Source organism: Podarcis erhardii, assembly GCF_964252035.2.
Source record: "Podarcis erhardii genome assembly, chromosome: 2".
NCBI classification, from domain to species: Eukaryota; Metazoa; Chordata; class Lepidosauria; order Squamata; family Lacertidae; genus Podarcis; species Podarcis erhardii.
The window spans coordinates 97,780,596-97,796,172 of NC_138498.1; the positions used below are offsets into that span (position 1 = coordinate 97,780,596).

At 41.0% G+C, this 15,577-nt stretch overlaps 1 protein-coding gene across 15 annotated transcripts in view; it reads left to right on the forward strand.

Moving 5' to 3' along the window:
• The window catches only part of FOXP1 (forkhead box P1), a 553,244-nt gene that overhangs the window by 221,159 nt on the left and 316,508 nt on the right, over nt 1-15,577 (forward strand). The window contains exon 1 of one of the 15 annotated variants that reach the window (XM_081852746.1): nt 3,417-3,492. The exons of 13 other annotated variants lie outside the window; for them this stretch is intronic. The gene's annotated coding sequence lies outside the window, so the exon portion shown is untranslated. Of the gene's footprint in view, nt 1-3,416; nt 3,493-15,577 lie in introns of those variants that run through there. One more of the 15 variants, XM_081852729.1, reaches the window with a different exon arrangement.

The following is a 15,577-nucleotide window of genomic DNA, read 5'->3' on the forward strand; positions in this document are numbered from 1 at the left end:
ATATATATATATTTTGTCATTTGTCTGTCTTGGGAGACAATGTAGGAGTGTGCCTTTGGGGGTGAGGTCAAGCTGTTGGATGGTTGCAGCACCTGCTATGACTGTAGAGACTGATACAGGAGAGACATGTTTTGTTGCAGCTGGGGCAGATGATGGCTTCCGGTTGTGCTGCTATAGATGCGCCATTGCGTTTCTTCTCTCTGAACTCCTCTCAGCGGTCAATTCTCTGGTCACTGCTATGGATACACAACTTGACGGCCTGTCTCCAGGCACCGTGGACGTCTGCAATGGATTCACACAAGGCGGGGTTGATGTTGCCAGCTTTTATATCACATTTGTTTATAATGGTTGTTTTTATAGCATCTGTTATTTCTTATGCTTATTAGCTGCTTTGATTTCTTTTGAATATAAAGTTGAGTAAAATATATTAAATGACTGTTAAAATGAAATACAGTAGAGTGGAAGACGGTTTCAGATAGATAGAAAAGCAGGTGGGGATGATAACTGTCCTTTCCCCCTTCTTCCTTGGCAAGTCCTAAACAGCAGATTGCTCCAGGGTATCTGAGTCTTGAGCCTGGGCACTTCTATTAGAAGCTGCAGATACAGCACAGATTTCCATCAGTGCTATGAGGCCATAAAGATTTGGGCAAACTGCAAATTAAATACAAATTCAAGAAAGACATAACAAAATTGTGTTGTGTGTCCATTGTATGGAATCTGTAGAACTCACTCCACTTAACTAATTTGCAAGAGAATCCGGCCATGTACTTTGGCTAGGTCAGAGGAGAGGAATGTATTTTGGGTTTTCTTAGAGGCAACAAGCAAATGTGCTACTCTTGTGTACACTGGCTTGGCTTCCCTTAAATAATGGTTGCCAGATTCTTCTGTTGCTTATTAAAATAAGACTATGAGAGAGGTTCATTTTATTTTATTTTATTTTATTTATTTTAAAGAAAGTAGGCCAGACACACAGACAATATTTTGGGTTGGGTTTTACAAACCAAAGGAATCATTCTTTGCTGCAGCAAGAAGATAAATTACTCATTTTGCTGGGTGAGTGTCAAAGGTTAGGCTGATACACAAGGTTCATTTCTGAGATATTCCTCCACCCAAAGACCATGGTTGACACAGGAAAATAAATCCTTTTCACTTTGGATACCAGGATGTTTCCTTTGCGTACCCTTGGTCCAAGAAGCACAAACAATAGAAAATTATAGAACTAATGTCTGATTCATATGCTTGTTTTGAGACTGTAGAATCAACATGCAAGACACAGGGTGTGTTGATTTACTCTGACCTGGTTATTTGATGAGTTTTTCACATGGGGCCTGTTTTCACACAAATGAATTTCACATGAATATGAAATGGTAAAGCCACCACATGCAGACTTCGCATTTAATTTGTCCGAAGTGCAAGATTCCAGTGTAAGCAAGGAAAACAAAAACAAAACCCCAAAGCATTCATCATGCTTTGTGTTCATTCATAGGCTTTCACTTTAACCCTCAATGACGTTTTTCTTTCCAAAATTATTTTTTTTTATACATTAGGATTTTAGGATTACCTATTTGGATGACATTTGATGTGAAAAATGAAACCTAAAAGAAGGGAAAGGTAATTTTGCATGTCTGATTCCAGAAATGAGCAAGTATAATAAATGGACATTTTATATAACCTTATATAGATTGCAGCAGAACAAAAAAAAAATTAAAAAAAATCAGAAAATATATTATTCATCATCCCCTTCATTTAAATTTAAAAGTCAAAGAGGTTTTGCTTCTTCAGCTTAAACAACTTATTTCTGACTACCTTTGTAATTATTAGCACAAAATGTAAGTGGCAGGGAGGAAATCTTCCAGGTCATTAACACAGAACGATACATATATGTAATAATGGACTTTAATTGTCTTTGTTTCAACATTAATACATTTATGTTAAGGTTCGAGTACCGTTACTATTAAAAATTAAACTTTGAGGGGCTACTATACAGATTGTGTCAGCTGCCAGGCTTAGTGTTTGCTTATTAGCATGACATTTCCGTCATAAAATGGGCAGATGAAGCCATATTTGACCTAGTGTGGGGACACCTTCCTCTCATGAGAGCATATTTTTTTCATGGGCGCTTTTCAGCAAATGCAGAGACAATGGCAGTTGAATTCTCAGGAGAGGAGTAGAAACTTGCGCACTGCCCTGAAGTCTTTCTGATCCTCCCGCCTCCCCTTCCCCATCTACGTCCTCAGCTATTTTGCAGCCAGGCAATCCCCTTCCAGCGTTGCCTGCAGAAGTAGAGTAACTCTGGCATGTACATTCCCCAGTGGGAGAACTTGTGTGGATGGTAATTTTAATGAGACCTGATTTAAACAGTAGAATGGGTCCATAAACCTAATACAAATAGACTTTCAAAAGCCTTTTCTACTTGTCAGGTACTTTGCTTCTCCACAAATGGGAAAGAAGCATTCATAGACTGAAGTAACAAAATCATAATATCCTTGGAAGAACTTGACTAAACTTCTTCAAGAGGGAAGATAAACCAGCTGAAGTCTGGAGCAGGGAGGGAAGTCCACTGCAGGAAGTCTCCAGAATGAAAAGGTTGGTTTACATAAATACCTGTATGGTGTTTGCAGAGGATTCTGTGTTCTGCTCATGTGAAAATACACTGTTCAGTCCTTCTGCGTGTTTCCAGAGAGCAGAACACACTTTGAATTGCCTGCTGCACCAGGTAGTAGGGGGATATACAGTATGCAACTCTGTACCGAAAAACACCCCAAGGAATATTTGCCAAAGCAGTGCATAATTTGCATTAAATTTTAATGCTGCTTCAAACGTGCCTCCACATTTTTGTGCTGCTTGTGTTTGTGCACCAGTATTTATGTGTGTCTGTTGCAGAATGAAGAAGAAATTTTTGATGCGTAGAATAATGCATCGAGAACTGTGTGGAATGGTAAAATTCCATGTTATCCATTTTCACTGCTTTGCGACATGGAATGATCTTTCTTTCTCCTCTTGATTGGAAAGCCTGTGGCAGGTGGCTTGCAAATTTGAGAAATGTTGTACACATCTTTTCATAAAAGTACAAAGTAAAAATCTTACACCAACAGCAACATTAGCAAACATCAACTAAAAAAAATAAAAATCTAATACAGTTCTGTTCTGCATCCCACCCTCCTGGTCATGCTGAGACAGATATATTTGGCTGTTGTAATCTAAATGTAGGAAACAGGATGGAAAATTCCATCGTGCACACTCTTGTCCATTTTACGTACTTAGAGAATGAAAAACTTAAAGCAGAGGTGGGAAACCATTCTGGCAGGTCTAACTTCAACAGATGGGTAGGACAGCCCACTTGTCAATCATATGACACCATTATGATGTCACATTGACAGGTGGGTTGTCCCACCCACCCACTAACATCCTTTGTGTGCAGTTCCCAAGTACCCAACAACCAGCTGGCTATCAGGTGCTTGAGAACCACAGTGCAAGGGGCTTTTCAAGAAGGTAAAGGTAAAGGACCCCTGACAGTTAAGTCCAGGCACAAACGACTCTGGGGTTGTGGCGCTCATCTTGCTTTACTGGCCGAGGGAGCCGACGTTTGTCCGCAGACAGTTTTTCCGGGTCATGTGGCCAGCATGACTAAGCCGCTTCTGGCGAAACCAGAGCAGTGCACAGAAATGCTGTTTACCTTCCTGCAGCAGCAGTACCTATTTATCTACTTGCACTTTGATGTGCTTTCGAACTGTTAGGTTGGCAAGAGCAGGTACCGAGCAACGGGAGCTCATCCTGTCGTGGGGATTCGAACCGCCGACCTTCCAATCGGCAAGCCCTAGGCTCGGTGGTTTAGACCACAGTGCCACCCGCGTCTCGCAAGGGGCTTTGGAAAGTTCCAAATACAGAGCTGGAAAGGCGCTTCTTTCTCCCCTCCTTATCAGATGATAGGAAGGGGAGAAAGATTTTGCGAAGATCTGCTGCAAGCACTACTTAAAGGATGTGAGCACCCAGAGTGGGAGACATGTTACCTGAAACTTGCCGGGCGCAGATTGTATGGTCTTCTAAAGGACTCAAACACTATCCATACTCGGTCTCAAAAAAACAAAGTAGCAGTCAGTACAATCTATGATGAATTGGTTGCATATGCGCTTAACTTCCCCATTCCCTCTATAAGAATGAGGCAGGGTTTAAATGCATTTCAGGAGAGCAGGCAATTGAGTGTTTCTTAATGGTGTACAGTAGTTAAAAATTAAAAATTAAAAATTTAATCTTATTTCTGTTGCAATGATTTTGGATCTATTAGTAATATTTTGCCCTATGTATTGCATGTTGGAATAATTAAAAGTTGGGCTGTATTTTGTGATTCTCCTATTCCTTTGGGTCAGCAGCCACAGGATTTGTAAACATACTCTTGCATGGTAACTGGCAAAACTGAGGCCATCATGAGCTCTTTTCTGTGCTATCGCAGACAAGAATGTGGAACAGTGCAAGTTAGTAAGAAATTGCACAGTGGAATTCCAGAGAACATTGTTTTAAAAAGGTGGTAATGTTCACATAACATTCATAATGCTTTGTTTTAACTTTGTTCAAAGTTCTAGTTACAGGTAGGTAGCCGTGTTGGTCTGCTGTAGTTGAAACAAAATAAAAAAAATCCTTCCAATAGCACCTTAGAGACCAACTAAGTTAGTTATTGGTATGAGCTTTCGTGTGCATGCACACTTCTTAGCAGTGTTGAGCTAGTGTTGAGTTTTTTCACTGGCGCCTGTCAAGATGGCAGCCTTTTCTGTAGTGGTAAAGCATCTGATTTAGCTCAGTCCTGGGATTCAGCCATGGCAATGGCATAAATGTAAAGAGTAGGGGGAAAGTTTATTTGCATTTTTTTTAATCCCACAAGATAGGCTAAATGATTTTGCACTTTGAGTGGAATCAGATCATTGCACTTAGCTGTGCATTTATTATATAAATTTGCCCTCCCACTCAAGTGTTAAGTATGTATTATGGAACCTCACAGCCCATCTGAGTGCTTGCAGTGTGCAAATATTTTTTAAATTTTGTAATTAAATAGGAGTTGGGCAGCAGTGTCCACTAAAGTGATTTATTAATTGAATGACTTGATTAAATTTCATGTTGTTTTAGTTTATACAGCAAGGGCATGCATCTTTGGCATCACTGGGGATTCCTCGCGAGGCTGTCAGCAGTAGTTCAGAGGTCCTCTATAAGAAATCTTTAGCACCCAATTAAATATTAACCAAGAAGATGTGCCTTGCTCTTTCCCTTGTTGAAACCAAGTTTTGACATCTGAGGCTGGTGATAAAAATTTGCTCAGCAGAATCATTTTCTGTGCACTCTATTTATCACTAGCTTATTTCTAAATTAATCATACTAAAAAATTTACCATGTAATTGTGCTGGGGTTCAGTGCTGTATGAAGTATGTAAATAAAAAATGCCGTTTTAATTTCGTGTTAAGTATGCCTCACCACTGCTACAGCCGTGCTGTATCTGTTTCCTCAGAATGTCATTTTAAAGGTATTGTGGTTTCCGAGCAGCAGCTGTGATTGAAAAGTATGTAAACTAATCTGTTCTTGCTCATGTCATTTTTATATTCTTGTGTCAGTACACCAGAAGGCTGCTTTAAATTTGTCTTTCACTGTGTATTAGTTCTTGAGTCTTCCCCCCTTCCCCCCCTTAGTGCATATACTCTATTCTTTGCTACACACGGCAATTCTATGCCAAAGTAAATGGCTACTCATGAAAAGCTCCTGAAATAGTTCTTGCTTGATTACTGTACAATATTATGTTTATTTTCATGGAGAATTTTTTATTACCTTTCCATGAAAGTATGATTATCCTGCACAATATCCATATTGCAGAAAGAAACAATCGAGCACATTGCATTTATTAGTATAAAACGCAATAACTTTGTATGATCGTTTTTCCAAGGGGGTCGAAAAGAGGGGTAAGGATTTTAAACCATACTTTAAGGCATATCCTGTATGCTGTTTCTTTAAAAAAAAAAAAACTTTGCTTAATTTTGAACTATGATTAACTATATTTATATAAAAAACAATCTGACTCTAAATGGCCAATCACTGAAAATTAAAAGAGGTTGTGGCCAATAATTTATTCATACTACGTTTCATACCTAATCTTGTCTCCGTATGACATAATATTTGCTGCAGACACTTGTTGTGGAACAAAATGTTTAAAAGTAGAAACTGTGTTATAAAGGGAAAGTGTACAGCACGTTGCTTTGAGATGGAGCGGGAGCATTTAGCGTGACCTTTGATCTATGTACCTATGTGTCTTAATCCCATCATGCCAGCATTTTTTCCAGTTTGGTGCTTAGATTGCTATGACTCCTTGTTCAGTCATTTTAGGGAATCAGTTATCTGGCACAGAGCTGGACCTGCCCTGAGGAGCATTGAAATATTTATTTATTTTACTGGTTTTCTTACTTGCCTTTCACTATAGAGTCTCAACATGGTTTACAATAAAACAATAGTATGATATTAAAATCAGTGCTATGTTTGAAACATGATGGACTGGAGGTTAGGTGAACGCTGCCATGCCATCAAGTGATGATTTTAAAGGGCCAGTGTCAGGGTGTTCATTACAGTGGTACCTCGGGTTACATACGCTTCAGGTTACAGACTCCGCTAACCCAGAAATAGTACCTCGGACTGAAAGCCAGATCTGGCACTGATCAGCTTCCCCTAAATTAAATTGTTGCTATGGTTCTTGGAAAAGATAGCACGGTGGTACCTTGGTTTACGAACTTAATCTGTTCCGGAGGTCCGTTCTTAAACCAAGGCATGCTTTCCCTGTAGCAGCAGGGGACTCAATTTACAAATGGAACACACTCAACAGGAAGCGAAACATGTTCTGCTTCCAAGGCAAAGTTCACAAACCAAAATACCTCCTTCCAGGTTTGCAGCATTCTTAATCCAAGTTGTCCATAAACTAAGCTGTTCTTAAACCAAGGTATCACTATAATATTTTTATTGCAAGCAAAAGATAGTGAAAGTGAAGGTCTCTTTTTATATGTGGAGCGGAAATGGTTTTATCCTACTTTGGACAAATTTGTCAGGGTGCACAGCTAATACTTGCAATTGAACTGATGCTACTTTAAAAATACAGTGGTGCCCCGCAAGACGAAATTAATTCGTTCCGCAATTTTTGTCGTCTAGCGAATTTTTCGTCTTGCGAAGCACGAAATCCCATAGGAATGCATTGAAAATCAATTAATGCGTTCCTATGGTCAAAAAAAGTCCAAACAAAGCCAAATTTGGTACAACAACAGTTTATTAACTGCTCTTTAAAGTCACACATACTGTAAAGAGCAGTTCAAAAATTGAAGGGAAAATAAATTAACTTTATAAACATGACAGAAAAACATTTAAAAATCAACAAAGTGTACAGTACATTTTCTAAGACTCTGGGGGACCACTCGAAGAAGGCTCCTCTTCCACTCTTTGCTTCTTGGTCAAGAACCTGTCCATAGTCTGCTGCTTTATCCGCCTTTTCAGCAGCTCCCTGAAAGACGACATGACCCTCGTATCATAAAAGTTCCCAGCGTCATGTGCCACGTGCTTCTCATGGTGGTGTAGATCTGCAAAAGTCTGCACCTCCTTCCACTTCTGGCAAATGTCCCTCAGTCTTTCGGAGGACAGCCGTTCCTCAGTTGCTTCCTCCTCTTCCAGTGAGGCCTGCTCATGCGCAGCCTCTGCCTGCAGTTCGACCAGCTCCACGGTGGTCAGCTCGTCGTCGTGCCCCTCCACCAGCTCGCAGACGTGGCAGCCTCTCCATGCCTGACCCTCTCCAGAACTGGCAGCCTCTCCATGCCTGACCACGCTGTGGATGCCAGATCTTGTCTTGAACCGGTCAAACCAACCTCTGCTAGCCTTGAAGACTTCTGGCTCGGCTGAGGTTCCTGGCTGTTCCCGGATGAGGTCAGCGTGCAAGGCCTTGGCCTTCTCACAAATGACGGCCTCAGACACTGTGTCCCCTGCACGCTGCTTCTCTTCTATCCAGATGAGCAGCAACTTCTCGACCTCCTCCAGGACAGCTGGGCGGTTCTTCACGATCCTGGTGACTCCCTTGGCTGCATCAGTCGCCAGGATCTTCTCCCTCATCTTCAGGATGGTCCCGATGGTCGATGGGTTCCTGTCGTACTCCCTGGCGATGTCCGTCACACGCATTCCGCCGTCGTGCTTCCAGATGATCTCCTTCTTCATTTCCAGCGTCACCTTCTCCTTCTTCCTCTCGCCGGCCACCGCAGCAGCAGTCTTCTTGGGTCCCATGGCAGCACAGCTCCTACCTTCGTAAACTCAGAAACAGAAAAAAAAATCAGTGATGTGCTTCAAACCCAAAAAATACAAAAGCAGCCAGCCACCCACCACACAGAAATTAAAACCCAGAACCAAGGCCTTGAATCCCAAGCACCCCAACCCCAAATCCAAAATCCAAAAACCCCCAAAAAAGTTTTAAAAGTTTAGCTTACCAAATGGATGAAAGAGAAGTTCTGGAAAAGCTTCAACAATCAACCACCGAAGTCCTCAGAAACCTCAAATGGCTGCAAAATAAGTTTAGGAAAAGCTTCAAAAATCACCAATGTCTTCAAAAACCTCAACTGCTCCCACAGACACGCACCAACCCACCCACAACACAGAAATTGCAAACCCCTCCCCAACTGCTCCCCCAGCCCCTCCCCAACTGCTGCAAACCCCTCCCCAACTGCTTCCCCACCCAGACAAAAAAAAAATTTCAAAAAATAACAACATGGCCAGCACTCAGAAATTCAAACTCAGAAAATTTTTCAAAAAAAAACAACCTGGCCCAGTGGTCACAGAAAATCATAAAAATTCCCCAAAAAACCCCACATGGTCCCAGATTATCGCAAACCCCTTCCCAACACCAAGTCCTTGAATCCCAAACACCCCAACCCAAAATCCAAAACCCCCCAAAAAAGTTTTAAAAGTTTAACTTACCAAATGGATGAAAGAGAAGTTCTGGAAAAGTTCTGGAAAAGTTTTGGAAAATCTTCAAAAGTGAGCAAAGTCTGAGAAAAGGCTACCAAACCACGTGCTAACAGTTGCTCCTCGAAGTCAAGTCGCAACTGCAGCTGCTCAAGCTAAGCACCCTTGGTTTTAACGGTTTTTACACAAAGGAAACAAAGTCGCGAGACGTTTTCGTTTTGCGAAGCAAGCCCATAGGGGAATTCGTCTTGCGAGGCAAATCGCGGACGAAAAAACCTTTCGTCTAGCGAGTTTTTTGTCTTGCGAGGCATTCGTCTTGCGGGGCACTACTGTACAGCAGTTGAACACATTCCTTTACCCTTGGACCCTGAAAGAATTCTGTTTTGTGAATAATTGGTGAATTGTGTCCAAGTCTCAATCGTATACAGTAGTACCTCTGGCTGCGAATGGGATCCATTCCGGAGGCCCGTTCGCAACATGAAAAGAGCGCAACCTGCAGTGGTGTGTCTGCACATGTGCAGGTTGCGATTCGCCGCTTCTGTGCATGCGTGTGACGTCATTTTGCGCTTCTGCGCATGCGTGAGCGGCGAAACCCGGAAGTAACCCTTTCCTGTACTTCCGAGTCGCTGCAGGACATAACCTGAAAGAACGTAACATAAAGTGGACGTAACATGAGGTATGACTCTATAGTTATTTCTGTGTGGAAAATGTGTTTCCCTCTTATGTAGACCAGGTATATATATGTTCATTTACCACCTAGTCCTTGAGTTCATGGGCAACAACTGTTCTTACAGTCTTAGAAGTGAAAAGAAAACTCATGTCAAAGGCAAACTGAGAAGTGTATAAACTAAAACAATTATTAGAGTGTTCTTGCTCCCATCTGAGTAATGCGAAGGAAGGCATGGCTCTAACCAGGCCAAATAATTTGGTTTCCAAAGAAAACAGTTGAACTCCAAGTCTTCTTTTACCAGTTGATGAAGAAAATGGTTTATTTTTATTTTATTTTATTTTATTTTATTTTATTTTATTTTATTTTATTTTATTTTATTTTATTTTACTTTATTGTTCTTTATACACTGAAAGAGATATATACTTACCCACGTGTATCTGGTATTATCAGTATTTGAATATGAAATGAGAAATTGAAACCTCCCAAATTTGGAGATTAATGAGAGAGGGAACTGTGTGTGTGTGTGTGAGAGAGAGAGAGAGAGAGAGAGAGAAAGAAAGAAAGAAAGAAAGAAAGAAAGAAAGAAAGAAAGAAAGAAAGAGCTGGAACCTGGTCTAAAACAACCATTTCAAAAGCGCATGGAATATACCAACGCACCAGATGCTATAGCTACAATAATATCTTAAGCTTGCTATCTGGCTCCAACTGTGCTGACCTATGCCTTGCAACGAGCATTATATTTTTGTGCTTGCCAAATGGTGGCCATACACCAAAACAGACTTAAGCAGTTAGCAGATTCTTCTACCCAGTGACTAGCCTCACTGTGTGTGTCCTATACATAACTGCAGTTAGATCCGAACCAGAGGAATCTTCTAAGCCTTAAGGGCTTGAATTGTGCTTTATTATCCAAAGAAGCTTCTGTTTGGTTGCTTATTACCCTACCTACTAGTTTCCCTTCACACTTTTCATTAGGAGTTGGCTGAAAATGCTGCTGTTTATCATTAATATGCTGTTTACCAGGAAGAGGCAGTCTCAGAAGTCATGGGCTGAGATCCAGAGATCTCGGTGGAAAGCATTTGTGTTTGCACATGGGGTGGGGTTGCCAGTTTTCCTTTCTGAGCATTGTATCAAATGCTCTGGAGGCCCTGTGATCCAGAGACATATTTTCAGGCAGTGTTAGGGACTACAGTAGTGGAGGAGTAGATAAAAGCCCTGGTATACATACAGAATACTGGTGTACTGCTGTACACTTAAAAGACATGGGGTTTTTATTTGATGCCATTTTTAGTTCATGCTATCCTACTATGAAGAAACCTCACTGCAGACAAAAGGAAGACATACATCCCACTGTTAATAATAGTTTATGCATCATATATTATTGCAGAAGGAAGTTCACTGCAAGCTAAAGCAAGATAATAATCTGGTTAAACATATAGGCTGCAACTATGTTATTGATTGAAAAGCAGTCTAAGTTTACTGTTGCAGCAGAGAGGAATGCTATTTTACATGTTGGCAAATGTGATGAGCTGAATAAAATTTTGCAGCTATTATTAAAATATGTAGGGAGCTTTTAGTCTTCTTGCATTCAAATCATTACACACCTTGCAGCAAACTATAGTTTCTGGTGTTGGCTTATTTTTTAGTTCCTCATTCAAACAAAATTATAAACTCCTGTTACTTTAAAAGTGGAAGAGGATGCTTCCTGTCTCATTATCATGGCCACACTCCAGAGGAAGAGGGTGTGAACAAGCTTGATCATACAGTACTAAGCTATAGTTTTGCATTATGTCTGAACTGAGTCATTGCAATTTTCAGCTTTCTGAAAGTGGCAAAAAGAAGGTTAAAAAGAGGACTAAAATAGAGCCACCAAAGGAGGGGATTTAATAAAGATTAAAGCTGTGTTCTGTACAAATTTTCAAAAGACCACCTTAATACATGAAAGTCGACATATTTTTTTTAATTGCCTGCTAGTTGAACAGACTTTAGGCATACGTTGGAACCCTAACCAGACACACACTGAAAGGAAATACGTATTTTGATGGAACGTATTTTGATGAAAGTCTTAATGTCTGTTTGATCATACAAGGGCAAATAAAAGCATTTGTTTGTAAGACAAGTGTCATGCATCCTGGGGACATTGTATGGTAAGCCTTTTCTTTCCACTAATATACAATGATTCTGATATTGCCCATGAAACATGATTAAATATGGGCAAGATGTTTATTGGGGGGGGGGAATACCCAACATGTGGAACATGAAAGCAGTGCCAACAGGGTAAGTATAATGATAGAACAATCATGTGAGCCAGTGTGGTGTAGTGGTTAAGAGCGGTAGACTCATAATCTGGGGAACCGGGTTCGTGTCTCCGCTCCTCCACATGCAGCTGCTGGGTGACCTTGGGCTAGTCACACTTCTTTGAAGTCTCTCAGCCCCACTCACCTCACAGAGTGTTTGTTGTGGGGAAGGAAGGGAAAGGAGAATGTTAGCCGCTTTGAGACTCCTGAAGGGGAGTGAAAGGCGGGATATCAAATCCAAACTCTTCTTTTTCATATTTTCCTAGATGAATTATCTTAATCACTTTTTTGAGTGCTGTGACTTCTGTGGGTACTTTTACCTTGGCAGGAGAATTGTCCTAACGTTTGTCCATAGTCCAATGTACAGATGCAGCAATTGGGGGTTGCAATGCCACCTTTGCTTGAAGGGGAAGGAGGAATGGATTTTACGCGGATTGACTTGGAAAAATTACCCCAAGGTCTTTTGTTTTCTTCAGAAGATCTAGAGTTATTTCTGAGTTATTCTGAGGAAGGCTTATTTTAGCTTGTCAGTCTCTCTCCCTGTGTTGCTTTCTCTGGAATTGTTCCTTTTGTTTATACATTAACTCTTGACATTTAAGATGTTGGTTAGTTATGTTATGTAAGGCAAATAGCAACTTGTTTATAATCCTGTAGTGCTCTAAACTTCAGATTAAATATGGAAATGCATGAAAGATGTTTATAACAAAATCCACACTCCGCTTCCCTCGCTCACCTGTGTCATCTGGCAGCAGTCATTCATTCCATCAGGAAGAGAAGGGAAGCTGGACCACTCCATTGGTTCTACTGAAACACAAGAACCTTTGGTTCCTCCTCTCTCTGAATTGTTTCCATTCCAGCTGCTTGTTATAAGAACTTTGTAACTTAAACTAGGGTCTCAGTTTGTTTGTTTTTCCTCCTCCCTCCCAAACTGTTTTCCTTTTGTGACGTCTCTTTAGATTGTAAGCTTTAGGACAGGGTTTGTCTTATTATTGATCTTTGTAAGCCACTCTGGAAGGCTTTTTCAGGTGTGGGGCGAGGTGAAAATTCTTCAAATAGAGAAACACTTGGGTTTGTAATGGTTTAGTTCACTAAGATTAAGTTGGTTTTTAAGTTCAGGTACTTCAGGGTTTTTTTACGAAACTGCGGGAGGCAGTGGAAGACAGGAGTGCCTGGTGTGCTCTGGTCCATGGGGTCATGAAGAGTCGGACACGACTAAACGACTAAACAACAACAACACTTCAGTTTTACTCAGTTGCACATGAGGTGGATAACTTTCAGTAAACTCTTCTGTCACCTATGAGTATGGGGATGGGAAAGAGGTAACTAATTCTATCTGCCCACCCTGATCCCTGGTAGCTCCACCAGCCCGGGCATGTTTAATTATAGCAGAAACATGGGGGAGAGTGAGGAACCTTGAGGCCAATTATTGGGCATCCAATGCATAGATCTATAAAAGGATATCACTGCCTTTGCTTGTTGCTTGGATTGCTACTGTTTGTGGGGGCCGAATGACGGGTGCTCATCAGTGAGAGTATAAAGTCCTAAGAAAGATGTTTCAATTTGATCCCATTCTCACAGTGAGAACTTGACCTAGGGGACAAGCAGCCCTGGTGTGAGTAGGGTTGCTGAGTATCAGCACACATATTAGAGAAGCATAGAATAGTAGAGTTGGAAGGGACCTTGAGGGTCATCTAGTCCAACCTTTGTGACCCAGGAATCTCAACTGAAGCATCCTTGACAGATGACCATCCAACCTCTGCTTAAAACCTCCAAGGAAGGAGAGTCTTGATTTGTTGGTTGGCATATTTTAATAAACTGAGCAAAGTAAGTGAGTGATAGTGAGGTACTGGGGGGATGTAGTGGATTTTAGACTGCTTTTAAGCTTCTGTTTTGTCAGCATTGTTTTACAGATTATAATTACATTTAAATTTATTGTGGATTTCTTAATTATTATATACAACTTGGTAGGGTCATCTCACCATGGCCCAGACATTATAATTGTGATATTTTTTGCTGTAATTGTGACGTTCTGTTGTTACGTTTATTGCTGCTGTTGCTATATATCATTTGTAAGTCACTTTGGGATTTACTCAAATGGAAAACAGCATAGAAATATAATCAGTCAGTCAATTCCGCTCCTGAAAAGCAGCATCCGATGTAAAACCAGGCTCACTCTCGCATCTGTCTTCTTTTCATCCTATATGACACAAACCTAGAGCCATGAAGAAGCCAAAGTTTTGTCTGGTATATTGCACCAAACACAGAGTGTTAATATGGGTATTTTTTTAAACCGCAAGTACATTTTTGTGGTTTCACAACTCTTAGTGTGAATGGTTAGGAAAAATAGAACTGATAACCCCAGAGGCAGAAATATTTTCCCCCTTTTATGATATTTATTATTATGCAAAGATGTTCTCTGGTGGCTGCCTATTAAAACTGTCTGTCTGTCTATCTGGCAAGAAGCATATTATTTGGTTGGGTGCCATCACTGTGGGCTAGTGAAGGATATGGGGATACATTTGGGGAATTATCCACTAAGCATGTGCTTAGCCAGATAGTTCTGTTACATGTCATTTGTTTTCCTCTTTGTTGCTTAAATGAGTTGTAGAATTTTGCCCTATGCCAGCCTTTCTTAACCTGTGTGTCCCCAGATGTTGTTGAACTACAACTCCCATCACCTCTAGCTAGCAAGGCCAGAGCTCAGGGATGATGGGAGTTGTAGTCCAACATCTGGGGACCCACAGGTTGAGAACCGCTGCATGCAAATCCAGTGCCCTTGAACATCACAACAAACCATGGTTTATCATAATAGGAACAAACCTAACCCCCGACTGGTCCACATACTCCTCCAGCTGGGTTAATTCCTGTCACGGTGTCCAAATGCAGCCTGTGTGTGTTACAGGTTGTATTATAGGTTGTGTTAAGGACATACACCACATCCCAGTAGAACTTACAGAGCTTTATTCATGAAATAACTATTAATATTTAGGTGTTAGCTGATTGGCACAGATTTGTTTCTATTTTTTTCCTTTGAGGGCCATACTGATCAGAATTTTTTAATATAAATTATGTTATTATTAATAATAAGGCAAAGAAAAACAACAGGTTTTTAACAGTATTTTGTAAAACGAGAATTTAGAGGGATGCTGTGTGTCATGCTAATTTGTCTGTGCGTAGTTGGATAAACTAATTATTTCCATCCGTTACAAAGCAATAAAAAAATAAACCCTTACACTGGTGATTTAGAATGAGCAGAGGTACCCTTCCGCTGTGTTCTGCTGCCCAAGTGGCTCCTTCAGAGTTGACTGCCCCCTTCTGCCTGCTGAAAGTGTGGGAAGGTGGGAGGTATGTTTGCAGTATCCCATGGAGGTCAGTGAAAAACCCTGAAACAGGGGCTTCCAAGGGTGGGGAGCGGGCAGGGCTGAACTGGTATGGGATCCATTGGACCCCAGACCAGTCTTGCTGCTGTTGCCTGACAGTATCGGGTCTGATGCAGATGCTATCTCTGCACCAGCCTGGTGAGCAGTTGGGTTGCAGATGCGAAAGTGGCTCCACTGCTTTGCACAACCCAGGTGAAGGAGCATGTGTGTCCTGGATTGCACCTTTAGTCATACTTTCAATGGGACAAGAGTTAATCTTAAGTCCCATTGATCTC